Genomic DNA, 16,450 nt, shown 5'->3' with positions numbered 1-16,450 from the left:
ATCTTTACACTTGCCTGTGTCTTTTGGTTTCCTGTTGGGTTCAGCCAACGGGGAGACCTGGCTAGAGGCTAAGGGTGAGAAAATGTGGGATCATAGTGGTTGCATCCCCACTCCCTTGTTGCTGGGGCAGGATTGTGGCAGCGAGCGTGGGGGGAGTTGGTCGCTGTGTGCCTCCGCCCAAGATCTCGGTTTCTCTTCAGCACCTCTCTCCTACCTCTCTCTCTGAGCTCAGGTCACGCCTGTCTGCTCTTACCCCATCAGATCTGCACGTGGTAATGCCCCCCGCTATTGCTAGCCCCTCCCCCTTTCCCCATTCCATGGTGATTTCCCTCAACCCCACCCGCCTTTTAATAAAGAGTCATTTCATCCCATTTCAGTTGCTCCTCCTGAGGGTGCCCCCTGTTTTCTACCAGAACCAGGACTGACACAGAAAGCTTGTGAAGGAGTACCTGTTTATTTCTTCCAGCCACAACATCCCATTTCCCCTGAACTCTGTTACTCTCTTCACAGATGCTAATGGGCATATTGTACATCTTGTGAAATATGGGAGCTGGGGTTGAGCTCCTGAGAAACGAGCAGTACCCACAGAGGCCCATCATCCCGTCCCCCCACCCCACCATCACCTCAAGACGACCCGTGGAGCTTCTGCAGGGAATTCCACCAGCTTCAAGGAGGAAATGCCATACGGTACCTGATGGGCGTCCATGGGCAGGACGCTTCTTACTGCGGGTATCAGAGAACGGTGAGTTAGTAAAGGAAGAGGCTCTTGGAAGCGCACTTGAGAAAGCCAATGCTGGCACGAGGCCAACACAAGCTCTCGTGAGTCCGTCTGTGGGAAATGAACGGGGTGCTTGCTTTCTGTGGCCAGCATGAGCGCCCTGAACTGCCGGCCCTCTATGGGGGGGGGGGTGTCTCGGTATGTGACTCCCAGAGCGCATCCCTCTACCGCAGCCAACACCCCTGAAAGGCCCTACAGGAATGTCCCCAGTGACCAACGGGCAACCTCAGGAAATCTATGGATGTTCCTAGGTCTACACTGTACCTCCCTCCTGCGCCCGCTGTCTGTCTAAGCCACTTAGATCCTCTGACCCTGAATGCAGCCCCAAGCCACATAGGGACCATCAAAGCCTAAGAGCTGGACCACGTCAGTCTGCCGTGACCGTCACGTGCTCCGAGGAAAACTCTGCTGTAAGGCCGGCACCTGCAACAGACGTTCTGGCTCAGATAACTCCGATGTGATTGTCATTCTCTGGGGAAAAGAAAAAAACTGCTTTAACTTCCCAAAGCTTTTCCAACCCCTCTATTTCCTAAGATCCGCCTTGCAAATCTATACTGCTGGCAGGACAACAGCCACTATCCTGTTTTCACAGAGAGTCAAGGAAACTGAGATCGTGATTCAAGTTCTCAGACCTAGCTGTTGGCGGGGCTGGGATCGGAAGTTTGGTCTTCTTAGAGTCCCCGCCTTCCCAGTCCCTCCTTCTCGTTCTATCGACTTTCACCCTGTGACGTTTGTATGCACGGCTTATCAACGTTCTTACTAAACGGGCCTAATGGAATTCTAGCGGTGTTCTTATTCCTACCACTCTTACAGGAAATTCCACACCAAATGTGTATGGATAAGGTCTGTATTCTTTAAGTTCAAATTGTACTGATAGAGCATTTGGCCATTGGAAGTGCAAAAATATTGTGGCTGGGGTTTCAAAGTGGCCCACGAAACCCTAACAGGAGCAGAGGATGCAACAGAACTGAACCCTAAATGCTACTCCACTCTATCCCCTCCCCTAGAGCAGGGGTTCCCAAACTTTTTACACAGGGCGCCAGTTCACTGTCCCTCAGACCGTTGGAGGGCCGGACTATAAAAAAACTATGAACAAATCCCTATGCACACTGCACATATCTTATTTTAAAGTAAAAAAACCAAAATGGGGACAAATACAATATTTAAAATAAAGAACAAGTAAATTTAAATCAACAAACTGACCAGTATATCAATGGGAACTATGCTCCTCTCACTGACCACCAATGAAAGACATGCCCCTTCAGGAAGTGCAGCGGGGGCCGGATAAATGGCCTCAGGGGGCCGCATGTGGACCGCGGGCCGTAGTTTGGGGACCCCTGCCCTAGAGTGTGGGCCTCGGCATGGTCCTGGTGAGCTCGGAGCCTCGCAGGGGGGACTGTGTGTTCACTGAGGACTAAGTGCCTCTCTTTCACGATCAGGAGTGGAGCCTAAGAACCACCTTTCCAAGGACTGGTCTCCGCTAAGCATCATAAGCGGGTAACTGCCTCCTTAAGTCAGGTCCAAGCTTCCTCCTTTGGCTCCTCCCACCCACAGAGCTGGGCGTAATCATGTGTCCTGCTGCAAAGTGACCACGGCATAAAGAAGCCTGATTACCACTGATTGTCCCCCTCTGTGCCGGAGCAAAAAAGGGGTTAAAAGGTGATGGGACTGGTACGTCCCCTAGAGATGCCCACTGCGTGTAAGAGCTCTCTCCAGGTGCTGCGAGAGGAGAGACAGCAGCTGTGCCCGTGGACCACCCGTATGTTTCCCATTTCACCGCGCTCATCGGTGGGGAGGTGAAGTCCAAACACCGGCTGCGCACGGCCCCCGGCCCCCACACCCGGCTTGGAATTCCAAGAGCTGGGGAGAGTCCTAACTCACCCTCTCTGTGTGTCAGTACCAACAATGGGAGCTAGCTCTTCATTCTCTGACCATCCCCCATGTCCCCAGCACCGCCCCGACCCTGAACTAGAGATAAATGAGGGTCAGTCTCTGTCCTCGAAGAATGTGTACCTGAGAGGAGGCATCAGAGAGCAAAATATATACAATAAAGAAAAAAATGCTACTTTTTTAACCAAAATGTTCCTCTGGGGACCGCGATCACCTTGCTTGAGCCAAATGGGACGTGGGGCTCCCTCCTAGCCATACACTTAACATTGCTCTCTATTTCCTGGCAACCCAGGTGGGAATTTTAGGCATAAAGGGCACGGTCCAGTCTAAATTTCAAAAAGATAACCGGAAGCGATATTAACGATGACTCGGAGGGGCAGAGCCTGGAGCCAGAGGATTCACTGACACAGTCGATACTTCTAATTCGAAAACGAATACAAAGACTCCGTCCGCAGACGGGTCCACGACGCTGAGCCGGACCTCCGCTTCGGCCCAGGAAACACGCCCGGTCTTGACGCAGGACTGGGAGCTTGTTCTCCTGAAGGCCGACAGCACCTGCAGCTCTCCCCCCTTATTTTAGCAACAATTCTCGAAGCAGCCAGAAGCTTACACCCAGAAGCCCTTTCAACTGTTTGTTGTGTTGTTGCTAACGGAGCCTGCGGTCTAAAAGGGGTTCCTAGGACGTGTTGACTAGTTATCTGCTGCCCGGGGAGCCAGGGACACAGAGTGCGTGCGTAGGGGCTGCTCGGCTTAAGCGCCAGGGTCAGAACGGGTGGTTATTTAAAGCGTCCAACAGCAGTGTCAATACCGTTTCAGCATTTTTTTTTTTTTTAAAGATGCTTTAAGGGGCGAGGAGTAAATGGCTGGCTGTGTTTTCCACTTAGCCTTACTAATTTGGGATTTGGGCTGAAATTATGAACAACTGTTGTGAGATTTCCAGATTCCTAGGCAAAAAAAATGGGGGTGACTTAGGGAATGTGACTTTGGCCTGTTGAGGATTTGGGGAGTTGAGTTTCTCTCTTTTGGGAATGAGACCCCATGGGAAGTAGGGTTAAGATTTCTATTACTACATTTAGGACGGCTGAAAATGTTTTTCACTGTGAAGAATGCATGCATTTAGCAAATATGTTCTGGATGTCTGCTGTGATCCATGCAATGCAGAGAGCTTACTAAAACTCCCAACTTTTTTTTTTCTTTTAGAGAGAGAGAGACAGACAGACAGGAACAGACAGAAAGGGAGAGAGAAGCATCAACTTGTAGTTGCGGCACTTTAGTTGTTCATTGATTGCTTCTCATATGTGCCTTGACTGGGGGGGGGGGGGGGGCTCCAGCTAAGCCAGTGACCTTGAACTCAAGCCAGCAACATTGGGCTTCAAGCCAGTGACCTTTGGACTCAAGCCAGCAATCATGGGGTCATGTCCATGATCTCATACTCAAGCAAGTGACCCAGCACTCAGGCTTGTGAGCCTACACTCAAGCCAGATGAGCCCACACTCAAGTCAGCGACCTCTGAGTTTGAATCTGGGTCCTCAGCATCCCAGGTCAACACTTTATCCACTATGCCACCACCTGGTCAGGTAAACTCCCAATGTTTTATAAATTTCAAAAACAATCACTTACCAACATGGCACCAAAAACAATCCATTCTTCCTTTTACTCACTCAGTTATTTAATCAGCTCCAGCTCCCCGTGGGGCACGTTCTCTGTGCAGGCACAGTGGTCTTGGGTATACAATAAAGGAAGTACATTCCCTGAGCCAGAGAAGACTATAGGCAGAATTGATAAGCCAAGGGCACGAGAGAGGTTTTATGCTACAGGATTCTGATTACAATGGATCTGTCTCATTTCACAGTAAATAAGAGCACAGAGTAGAAGTTCCTAAACTCTTCCTGGGAATCAAGAACATGACTTGCTCACTAAGAGCAGAGACCATGTCTATTTTTACATTTCATTATATTCCTGGTGGTTAGTAGTGTCTTTCTCACCATGGGTGCTCAAATATATGAATGAATGAGGCGATGATTGTGCTGACATTTGGAGGCTCCTTATGGACTTGGCACTAGAAACACAAAATGTCCAGCCTAGAGTCCTTTTGAAACTTCAAGTAGCCATGATTACCAGCAGGGGTCACTTGAAAGATGCCAAGACCCCTCATTTTTTCCAGCTCACAATACAGTGAGCTGCCAAGATATTCATGTGATTGTTGCCTCTGAAATTATTCCATAAGACAGTGTGCTTCCCATTCTGATGTTATTATAAAGCAAAAGGACTTTTTCCTTGATTGACTTGTCCTTCAAAAATTGGGCATGGAAAATAAGCATGTAAATCCTCAAAGCTCTGGCAAATAGGGGGAAGGACTTATAGTCTGAGTATTATTCCCTTTGCCTTGGCCCCATCGGGACCCTGAAGCTCCTTTGCTGCAAAACTCTGCTCAAAATCCAAGGCACTCCACATCCTGATCCTTGGTCATAGAGAAGAACCTGAGGAATGACACAGGACTGGGAGTCATGGAGGTAAATGTCTCTTCCTCTGTGATTGGCTCCCTTCTCTACCCTGCCTATATCCTCGTCCTGGCAAGAGTCAGTTGAGATCAGGGCTGTGAATGCTTTGTAGGTGGCCAAATGCTATACAAATGCTCAATCCAACAAATATTTATTGAAGGCCCTACTGGACTACTTGAGGAAGAACAAGACTCCACTGTCTATGAACGTACTAGCTATTCCAAAAGACATGCATGGAAACCGATACATATAATACCTGGCAGAGTGGAATAAATTATGTAATTCTGAAAGATCCTTTAATTTTTTTTTTCTTTTCCAAAGGAGAAGAGAGGAGATAGAGAGACAGACTCCCACATGCGTCCCAACTGGGATCTACCCAGCAACCCATCTGGGGCTGATGCTCTACCCATTTGGGACTATGTTTGCATCCGAGCTATTTTTAATGCCTGAGGTGGAGGCTCCATAGAGCCATTCTCAGCACCTGAGACCAACGTGCTCAAATCAATAGAGCCATGGCTGCGGGAGGGGAAGAGGGGGGAGCGGAAGGGTGGAGAAGCAGATGGTCGCTTCTTCTGTGTGCCCTCACTGGGAATCGAACCTGGGACATCCACATGCTGGGCTGGCACCCTACCACTGAGTCAACTGGCCAAAGCCTGAAAAGTCCTTTAAAACCTTGAGTGAGACTGACAAGAAAAATCTGGAGTGGACTTGATGAATAATACTTGCTATTGGCTTCCTATTGCTGCATAGCAAAGCACCACCAAGTTAGTGACTTAAAGCAACAGCCATGACTTATTTCACAATTTCTGTAGGTCAGAAGTCCAGACACAGCATAGGTGGCTTCTCCACTCAGGGTCCCACAGTCTGAAATGGGAGTTGCAGCTGAGCTGTTTTCTCATCGGGTGCTCCTGGTCCTTTAGCGCATGTGACTGTTGGCACAATTCAGTTCCTTGTTCCAGGTCATGGGGTTTTCTCTCAACTCTTAGCTGCTCTTAGGTTCTAAAAGTCACTCTCAGGTCCTTGCCACATGGCTTTCTCCATTTTCAAAGCCAGCAGCGACAACAAAAAAAACACTCTCCTATTTGGATGTCCTATTTCAGGAAAAGCCCAGTCTATTTTAGCGCATACCTGATTAGGTCAGCTCTACTAAGGATAATCTCCCTTTCTTCAAGTTAATTGTGCCGTGTAACATCATCCAACCACAGCAGCGACTTTCCCATCGTATTTGGCAGTCCCATGCACACTGGAGGGACGGGGATCACACAGGATGTGCACACCAAGTGGGAGAAATCGTGAGATCGTCTTAGAATTCTGCCTACCACATACCTCTAGCTACTCATCAAAGTCTCCCAAAGCCTCGGGAACGACCCCATTTCTGTCACCAACCCTGCAGCAGCATGTGTCTGGCAGGCTTTGAGAGTCTTACCTCTGCAACCCAGCCAAGCTTCTGTCTGTCCTGGGTGGTGGTGTGACTGTTGCTGGGTCATGAGGGTGACTCAGGGGGTATGCTGGGGTCTGATTGTGCCCAGTACCCTAGTGCTTTATATGAACTGTCTGATTAGACCTCACAGTACTCTGTATTGTACATATTGTCCAGGTAGCTTTATGGCAGCAAATGGGGCTTAGTCCTCCAAACCATACAGCTGGGGAGACTTGGAGCCACACCCGTTCTCTCTCCACTGCCAACCTGCCGTGGTTAAAACACCTGGGCATCCTGTAACACCTGCCTCGCCACTCACCCATCGTCTGGTGCTGTCAATGCCTTCTCCCCGAGATGCAGAGAGCCCCGATTTTAAGTAGGTGGTTCCGATGTCAACTCACATCTTTCATGCTGATTCTGAATGTCCCTTTACCACATTTAGGATTCAGAGAAATAGAAGAAAAATCTCGTTTCTCTTTGGAGATTTATAATATTTACCTTTCAGAAAAAAAAACTATTTATGCCCACTGTAGATAAAAGCGCCATTAATATTGTCTCGTCGGAACATGAAGAACTCCTCGGATACCCTTCTGAGAGATGAGAGATCTTTGCAAAAGCTGCAGGGACTCCCTTTGACGCTATGACATTCACAGCCACACAACAGAATCTGATCGTGATCCTCCCATCCTCCCTGTGACACATTGTCTACTTGTGATGATCTGAGATCTCAGGAAGTTAAAATCTTCATAAAGAAATATGGAGCTATTGTTTAGATGAGCTATAAGATCAGGGTGTTATGTTAATACTACCCAGAGAGGGTCACCCAGCCCAGTGCCTGATCTCCCAGCCTCTCCCCGATCCCTTTCACGTGAAGGCAAACACAAAACACGATGAGCTGTGGGGGACACGCTGGGGTATTTAGATGAGGCTGCTCAGAGTAGGAGGCCACTGCCCTGGGACTCTGAGCACTCACAGACTGCTTCCGGCCCTGAGAACGGAACGAGACAGGGTGCCCACATACCTGCGGCCCATCTGACACACAGACACACCAGTCGGGGAGCTCTGCTTGCAGGCATCCCCAAACTACAGCCCGCGGGCTGCATGCGGCCCCCTGAGGCCATTTATCCAGCCCCCTGCCGCACTTCCGGAAGGGGCACCTCTTTCATTGGTGGTCAGTGAGAGGAGCATTGTATGTGGCAGCCCTCCAACGGTCTGAGGGACAGTGAACTGGCCCCCTGTGTAAAAAGTTTGGGGACCCCTGCTAGAGAGGGGTCACCCAGCAATTGAGTATTGTCAGTTGTTCAGTTTAATAGGTCTTTCCTGAGTGTTTATAACGTGTCACACGCTGAGTCCAGGTGCTAGGAGTACAGGGGCAAATAAAAAGACCATCCCTCGAACAACAGTGTGGTGTCTGAAAACATCTACTCCATCAGGAGGATAGAGTATCATCTTCATCTATTGTGCAAATCCATGTGGTTGATAACGGGCACCTGAAGTAGTAGTTAAGAAGGCTTCTGAGGCCTCCAGGTGCAGAAGGGAGAAAGTGTGATCACTTAACAATACTTGCCGTGGGGGGGAAATAGGGAAACCAACAGAAGGATATAAGCTCCATGCTTGCCAACCCCGTTCCTTTAACTGCAGGGTGATGTTAAGAATTCATCATCGGTTCTACTTTCAACTGACATATTGTTCATTCGGCTATATTGTGTTTTCATCCTCCTCCCTAGTAATTAGCATTGTGTTTAGCAATCAACAGCCCTGATTTACGCAAGTTACTTTCCAGTCAATCACTCCAGCACTTAAAAACAATAGCTTTGAATGGGGTTATTTCCTGGGAGAATGTTAAACGTTTCCGAGTTCAGATGCCCAAGGAAAGGCGGCTCCCTGCGTGTAAGGGAAGAGAATGAAAAGTTTTCTGGCAGCTGGACCACGATCAAGTGTTCAAACAAGTGCCGTAGCGCCTGGGAGTGAATGGGAGTAACTCGCCGTTTCCTGCCCAAAATTGTCCTGTTGGATACATTCAGCTGCCTCACGCAGGACACTTTTAATTACTGATATAAATCCTGATAAGAGGCCCCAAGGGATCAGAAACAACCTTTAGCCATTCTGTCTGCAAACAATAGCAGGTCTGCAAAGGAAAGGTAGCCAGTGCAAGTGATTCCAAGGGAACTCCGTTATATCCGATGTATTGTCTAAGCTTCACACCATTGAGCTGGTTGCCCACGGGTAGGAGTTCCAACCCAAGACCTTTAACTTACCAGGGCAGACTCTAAAGTCCCACATATCAACAGACAAGAGGCTGGACCTATAGCCTGGGAACAGATGGAAGGAAGGATTGAACTGAAAGAGGACAGAGCTACAGTCTTAACCATAATTGAAGGACAGGACGTAGAAAACAGCCCCTTATGTAGTACACAGTCTGTGCCAGGTTCTTCAGATCTCATTCTAAGAACTTTTAATACAGAGAAGTGGCTTTTGGCGGTGCTCACACCACGGGCTAGGAAAGGGGGCAGCAGCTGTGGCTGATAATTGTGGCCTATGAACCCCAACAGGCAGTCCTCAGATGCTCCGTGCAGAGAGACGGTCAAGTCAGAAACAAGTACATCACCTGAAATCTGGACACCAATTCAAACAGGGCAAGGCCAGAAAGGGAAGTTCAAGTTTGCAGATAAAAATGGCAGGGGCTTAGCCCTGGCCGATAGCTTGGTTGGTTGGAGCGTGGTCCTGAAGCACAGCGGTTGCTGGTTCAATCCCTGGTCAGGGCACATAGAGGAACAGTACAATGTTACTGTCTCTTGCTCCCTGCCAAGGAAGAAAGAAGAAGAAAGAAAAAGAAAGAAAGAAAGAAAGAAAGAAAGAAAGAAAGAAAGAAAGAAAGAAAGAAAGAAAGAAAGAAAGAAAGCCATGAGAGCCCATGCCAGATCTTTCTATCTCTCATCATTCCAGACCTGACTTCCAGAATTCCAGCCAGGACCAGAGGTGGCCTACTCACCCCTGTGTGCCTGTGAGAGAAATTCAATAGGTATTAGGCTCTAATAATTTAAAAGCTTTTCATGAGAGTCTAACTTGCTCTCCTTCTTATGCTTATTTTATTGATTTTAGAGAGAAGAAGGGAGGGAGAGAGAGAGACAGGAACATCGATCAGTTCCCGCATGTGTCCTGACCGGGGATGGAACCGGCAGCATCTGCACTTTTGGGCAATGCTCTAACCTACTGAGCAATCCAGCCAGGGCGAGACTATCCTGTCCTTATGGGGAATGATGAAATGGAAGAATAGAGACGCTTGTTTCATGACCAAGTTTAAACCCATTTGCCCACTGCATTTGACCTCGGTTGGCTGAAATATATTTTATTAAAAACAGTGCTAAAGATTGAATTTACTGTCTTCTTTTCCAGGGGCTAATTCTTCAAAACTAAAGTCAACAGCTAAGAAAAGGCAAGCCGATTTTAGAGAGAAAACAGTCTGTGAGAAGAAGCCGCTAAGCGTTCTGTTTCTGTGGGGTCACTGCTCCCCTGCTTTAGCCAGGACCCATAAAGTTGCCTTTCCTTTTAGGGAGAAGCCACATGGAAAGTTCACCCCCATCTATCATCAGCCTCAGGGAGACATTTGTTTATGAAAAGAGTTTATTAACTGGATGTAATTGGATTCTCTTAAGAATCGTGGTAGCCTCAACATAGGAACTCTCTGTGCACTTACATAATCTGTGCTACGAACTATGATAAACAGAAACTCTAAACTGTCGATGGAAAAAGATTTGAACTATTACCCTATTTTTGAAAATAAAATCAAAACACCCTTTTCCTTAGGCATAGACATTTGCAGGATACAAGTACTTTATAAATTTCACATATGTCGCCCAAGCATGACCCCCACAATAACAAGTCAAGTAAACCGGGACTGAAGGACGGTTCAAGGTCATTCAAAGCTAGAATTTCCATCCAGTTGTTTCAAACCCCAAATCTGGATCTTTCCTCTCACCACACCAGAGAGATCCGCAAAAAATTCTACAATCCCAACCTCCCTCTCCCTGGGAACACAAGCAATGAATGAAGTTGGTGCTCTGGCCATTTGTTATCTATGCCACAAAATGGAACTTGGTCCCTTCAGTTGAAAATTAAGCATAGGCTGAAGAGCCGATCTTCACTGAACTGAGAGCAGAAAGAGGAGCGTTGATTTGACTCCCAGCAGCAGGGACGTGCGAACCGTAAGGCAGGGAGGTCTGTATAGACGGGGCCCCGAGAGCACGGAGCTTCGGAGGATGGACGGCAGGGGGGTCCTCAGAGCGGGGTATCTGGCAAGATGGAACCCATTTGCTCTGAGGTCTGGAAGACTATGGGGTACCCTATGTAGACCCTGGCAGGGAAATTCTAGTCCTTCCCATCGTTATTATGGTAATGCTGGTGCAGAGCCGTGGGCTGGCCAATGTCTATGAGTCATGGACCAATTTCCCCTCCTCTCTTACTCTTGGACTCTGGAGAGATAAGTCCATACACCTTTAAGAACCATAGGCCCCCATTCCCAGTCTCCTCAGAGGAGGCATCCCTAATGCCCTAGAGAGGAAGGGGACAAAGGACAGGGAGACAGGTGTGGGGGAGGGGGGAGAGGACATCACTTGGAAGTTTTTATTTTACCACTGGTTTGTTGGGTGCAGGCCTCCACACCTTAAGAAACTATAGGAGCTTTTCCACGAGAGCCCAAAGCCTCTTCCTGCACCGAGAACCAAGGCCTGGAGGGGCCCAGGTGGCGGCAGGGCTCTGCGCCTGCTGGGAGGGACTATGGGCCCTTATGTGTCCCCCTTGTCCCTGGGCGGACCCGGTTTGCTGACTGCTGCTCCAGGCCTCCCTCTACATGCCTCATTTCTCCCTCTTACTCCTACAGCCTGCCACAATGCTTTCTTCTCTTCAATAGCAGCACATCTTAAAACCTGAGAGCAGCCTGATTTATATGTGTAAATATGCAGGGACACGCTAAATAAAATGGACTGTTTCGTCTTAGTTATCTATTGCTGTAAAGGAAACAACCTAAACATTTGTGGCTTAAAACAAGAACCAACGTATGTGATTATCATCCCCAACAGTATCTGTGGGTCAGAGATTCAGAACCAGCTTAGCTGGGCAGTTCTGGCTCGGAATCTCCCAAGAAATTGCTGTCAAAATATTTAGCAGGTTGACAAGCAGACCCTAAAATTTATTCTAGATGTTTTGCATTTCCATATAGACAAAACAATTTGTAAAAGAACAGAGTTGTAGCCATTGCATGTCCCAATTTCAAAACATAGCCTAAAGCTATATTATCAAGATCAGTGTGGTGCTAAACAATAAATAAGTCCTTAGATTTATAGCCAATTGATCTTTGACAAAGGTTCCCAGCAATTTATTATGGGAAGGAAGGGTAGCTTGTTCAAATAATGATGCTGAGAAAATTGAACTTAGATCCTTGCCTCACATGATACAGGAAAGTTAACTCAAAATAGATTTTAGATATAAAATAAAAGCTAAAACAATAAGACATTTAGAAGAAAACAGAGGAGAAAATCTGCAAGACCTCGAGTAAAGCAAAAATTTTGTAGCTATGATACCAAAAGAATGGTCCTTATAAGGAAAAAAAAAGATAATTGGACCTCATCAAAATTCAAAACTTTGGCATTTTGAAAAACAATGAAAATGAGAAGTCAAGCAACACAGAGAAAAAGTATTTTCAAAACACTTAGAACTCAGAAAGACAAACAACCCAATTATAAAACAGATCAAAAGATATGAATAAATATTTCACCAAAGATATACAAATGGCTCATACACACAGGAAAAGATGTTCCACGCCATTAGTCATTAGAGTCATGGAAATTAACACTGTTTCAATTATCTATAATAAATAATACAGGCAATAACAAATATTGGTAAGTGTGAAGAAACAGGAACACTCACTCAGGCATTGCTGGTGGGAACGTGAAGTGATGCAGCACTGTGGACAACAGCTGGGCAGTTCTTCAAACAGATAAACAGAGTTATACTCGATTTCACTCAAAAGTCTATCCTAAGAGAAGAGAAAACATACGCACACACCAAAGACTTACATGAGAATATTCATAGAAGCTTTAGTCATAACAGCCAAAAACTGGAGACAACCCAAGTATCCATCAACCAGCAAAACATAATGTGTTGTATCCATTTAATGGAATACTAGGCAGCAAAAGAAAAAGGAATGAACGGCTTATTTGTACTCCAACCGATCAGTAGTTATACACTGACCCTCAAAACCATTATGCTAAATGAGAGAAACAAAAGAGACCACATATTGTCATTCTATTTATATTAAATATCCAGAAAAGGCAAATTTATAGAGGCAGAGTTAGGCTAGTGGTTGCTCAGGGCTGGAAGTGAGGAGAATGGTCCATTTTCCTGAAATATAAAATACACTCCAATCATATTCTGACAGGGGCCAGCTTCCGTCATGAGAAAGCTCTAAGGAGACTCAAGGACTCGCTTTAGGGGGCTTACTCACAGGGCTGGCAAATTGGTGCTGGTTGCTGGTAGGAGGCCTCAGTTCCTTTGCACAGAAGCTTCTTCAAAAGGCTGTTTGTGTGTCTCCACAACATGGCAGTTGTGTCTTCCCCTTGAGCAAGTGATCTAAAAGAGAGAGAATTGGATTGTACATCACCTATCCTTCTTATGATCTTTCCTCGGATGTCAGAGCTGTCACGGTCAAACGAAGAAATGCAGAAAGAAGGCTCCGCTGACAGAGGGCATGCGCTTTGGGGAGGCTAGGTAGAAAGGTGGAGGGCTTAAGAAGTACAAACTGGTAGTTACGGAAGAGTCACAGGCATGTAAACGACAGAACAGAGGGTAGGGAATATAGTTAATAATATCGTAATAAGTATCGTATCAGGTGGCTGCCGGAAATACTGGAGCAACCACTTTGTCACACCTCACTCTCCCGGGAGAACTAGGTGCACAAAGAGCCAACCGAAGAGTGTAACAAGTCCAACTAGTTTTTTGCTACATGCAGCTTTCTCTCTCTCTCTCTCTTTCTCTCTCTCTCTCTCTGAAGGTGCTTTTCTAAGATAGGACTGTCGGACAGCAGGTGAGAGAGCTACAAGAAGACGGCTTCTTGCTCCTTTGGTGGTGAGGAGTGGCCGGCAGCTCAGACCCGCTTGGGAGAGCCGACTGGTAGCATCTCTCCCCGGCTTCAGCCACCAGCACACTGTTGGCTCGATACCAGACACAGTGGGAGCGTTTACACCGTGAAAAATCAGCAAATGCCACAAATTCGGTCTTCTTCTCATGTCCCAGCCCCAGCCCCCAGCCCCCAGCCCCAGCCCCCAGCCCATCCATAACTAGAAGCAACTTCATCAGAATATAAAACCTGATGCTTCAGTGTCAAGGGTATTGTAGCGTCCTTCTCTGTCTGAGCAGAGGCTGCCACAGGAGGCTCCCCCCGAGCTTCTCTTTCTCTCACCTCTTCCTTTCTTTTCTTCTTCTCTGGACTTTGGGCTGTTCTGGGGAGAGATGTTTCCAGAACGGCTGTGGTTCCAGGGGAAGGCACTGGCCTGGGGTTGCGGTTCCCCAGGTTGACTGGGCATCAGCATCACCTGGGGGGTGAGTTACACTGTCAAGTACCCGGGGCTTCCCCCGAGCTCCTGCTTCAGGACCCCAGGTGACGCTGACGCTGTTCACCCAGGCACACACTTGGAGAGCCGCTACCCTGGGCCTTCTGGCTGCTCCTGGCGGAGTTGCGCCTCCTGGACAGGGGACCTCCCTGCAGGGCACCGTGTGGGCGGATTCCGTTTCAGCATAATACGGGAACTGTTTGCTTCTCTCCGAGACAGCGAGACGGAACGCTGCTAGACTGTCATAGCATGTTCCCCACATAGAAAGTCACCCCGGCCTTGGACTTTATTATTCTGAGATGCTGGAAAGCTGGAGAAACTACACGAACGCTGTGTTTACAGGTTTACAGGCACTGGAGCTAATTCACCTAGAGTCTAGCCTAGATTCTGCTCAGGAGGTGTCCAAAGCCATCCCCGAACCTTGTACACAAAGCCTGGGAGATGAGACGACTCAAGTACCTTCTCTGGGGTGGAAAGCCCACAGTGGAAGGGCCCCCCATTTTCAGAGCCTCCCCAGGAGCTCAGAGGAGAGCTGTTGGCAAGAAGCCCACAGCTGCTTGCAATGAGAAGTGGATTCTATGAATTGAATTAGCCATAGGTTGCTTTATAACCATTACTATTGTTCCTAGTACATTAAATTAACGTTAAGTGCAGAGTGGAGAGAATGATGTTTGTTGAATTTGATTAGAATAAATTTTACATTGAATTCTAACACTAGATATTTTTTTTCTGGATTTTTTAATGATCTTGATAGTCATTTGAAAAGCATTTAATAGTGTGTTTTATTTCAAGACATTTTTATATAAAGACATTTAAAGTTCTATGTATGAAGCTTTCCCTAAGAATAATTATATCTTTCTTAGGAAGAGAGTAATTTTTTTCTTTCATTTTATTTGTTCAATTTTCATCTGGTAACGTTTGGTAATTGTAGATTTCTCTTAAATCCTTCTCCCAGCCCGTTTCTTCATCAGCACCTTCAAGTGACCATAAACTGAAGCCATTTGAATCCTATTAGACATAGATGTAGGTTTTACCAATGCCAATTCCAAGAACTTTTGTTGCTCAAATAACTTCCTTTGTGCAAAATCAGAAGAATATTATAGTAAGGAGAAACATTGCCTCACAGACCAATGTGATTTCATCGATTTCCTATATAGAAAGAAATGGGGAGTGCTTTTGCTTTAAACAGAATGAAATGAACCCCTCAGATATTAACATGTTCCTGACCTCTGTGTTATAAGCCTTGTACTGAGTTTTCCAACAAACCCAATTGGATTTAGAATACATTTCTTATTAAATAAGCACGATAGAAACAATCCTTTAAATTTAAATGGTGCATTAAAGTTTCCCAAACATCTGTCCAAACATTTAAAGCAGTCTATACCTGGAAACATCTCTGCTTCACCATGTCCCCCACTTTAGAGATGAGTGATCTGAGGGTGAGAGGGGTAAGTGGCTTGCCCAAGATGCCACGGTTAGTAACTCGGAGGGTATCCTCTGACTTTTCCTGAACCCTGGCTATTTAGAGTGTGTTCCAAGGACCAGCACACTGGAAGCTTATTAAAAAGGTCTTAGGTGCTGCAACAGACCTTACGAAACCAGAATCTGTTAATGTGATCCCCAAGATTTCCACGTGACACTAAACACTGAGAAACACTGCTCCATTTATGCCCCCTTCTTCCGCACTCTGATCAGAAGCAAGCGGCCAAAGCTTTCCCGTCCTCACCAGTGGAGACGTCCAGCTTCCGCCTCTAACCAGGAGGGTTCCGAGCCTTCCTCACGCGCTTCCTGGGCTCCAGCTCCGGGAACTCCACGGTATCTGAGACCCTGGACTCATCAGCAGTTAAATCCTAACCAGATTCTGGAAATCAGCATGTGGAGGATCCCTACAGGGTGACGAGACTGGAGAGGAGAGTGGGGAGACCCTTTAGAGCTGGGTAGACCACCGAGGAGGCCGTGTCCACATAAGTTAAAACAATTATGCAAAACAGTTCCTGTCACTCATCTTCCTTCGGTACCCAAGGACCTGAGGGCAAAGCTACAGAGTCCTGAGATGCATAGGATAAGGGCGAGGCCTGACCCCACTTATACTTATAAGTTCACTTATAAGTAGACGCATTTTTCAGCCCAAAGATATGGTCTGACCATAACTCTGTTGTAATAAGATTTTTCATTTGTTAAAACTTCCATGCAGGTTATTTTCTGTTTATTATCTCCATGTTTAAGGTTATCTCCATTTGAGAGGTAGAGACTA

This window comes from Saccopteryx bilineata, chromosome 2 (assembly GCF_036850765.1).
Source record: "Saccopteryx bilineata isolate mSacBil1 chromosome 2, mSacBil1_pri_phased_curated, whole genome shotgun sequence".
Classification (NCBI taxonomy): Eukaryota; Metazoa; Chordata; class Mammalia; order Chiroptera; family Emballonuridae; genus Saccopteryx; species Saccopteryx bilineata.
This window is presented reverse-complemented; position numbering follows the sequence as displayed.